The 311-nt window shown below is 56.9% G+C and overlaps 1 protein-coding gene across 3 annotated transcripts in view; it reads left to right on the top strand.

Annotated features, from left to right (window-relative positions):
- Window positions 1-311, top strand: part of KHDC4 (KH domain containing 4, pre-mRNA splicing factor) — a 20,352-nt gene that overhangs the window by 6,040 nt on the left and 14,001 nt on the right. The gene's annotated exons all lie outside the window — the stretch shown is intronic.

Here is a 311-nt window from a genome sequence, read left to right as displayed (position 1 = left end):
GGCACTGGGGACAAGGATTGGGGTGGGATTCATGGAATGGCACTGGGACAAGGTTTGGCTGTTCCACTGGGATGGGATTCATGGAATGGCACTGGGGACGAGGTTTGGGGTGGGATTCACGGAATGGCACTGGGGACGAGGTCTGGCTGTTCTGTTGGGGTGGGATTCATGGAATGGCTCTGGGAACAAGGTTTGGGGTGGGATTCATGGAATGGCACCGGGGACAAGGTTTGGGGTGGGATTCATGGAATGGGACCAGGGACAAGGTTTGGGGTGGGATTCATGGAATGGCTCTGGGGACGAGGTTTGGG

The sequence above is a fragment of the Neopelma chrysocephalum genome, unplaced genomic scaffold, assembly GCF_003984885.1.
Source record: "Neopelma chrysocephalum unplaced genomic scaffold, ASM398488v2 Primary Assembly neopelma1_225, whole genome shotgun sequence".
NCBI lineage: Eukaryota > Metazoa > Chordata > Aves > Passeriformes > Pipridae > Neopelma > Neopelma chrysocephalum.
The sequence above is the reverse complement of the archived record's forward strand: the minus strand, read 5'-3'. Positions and strand labels throughout refer to the sequence as shown.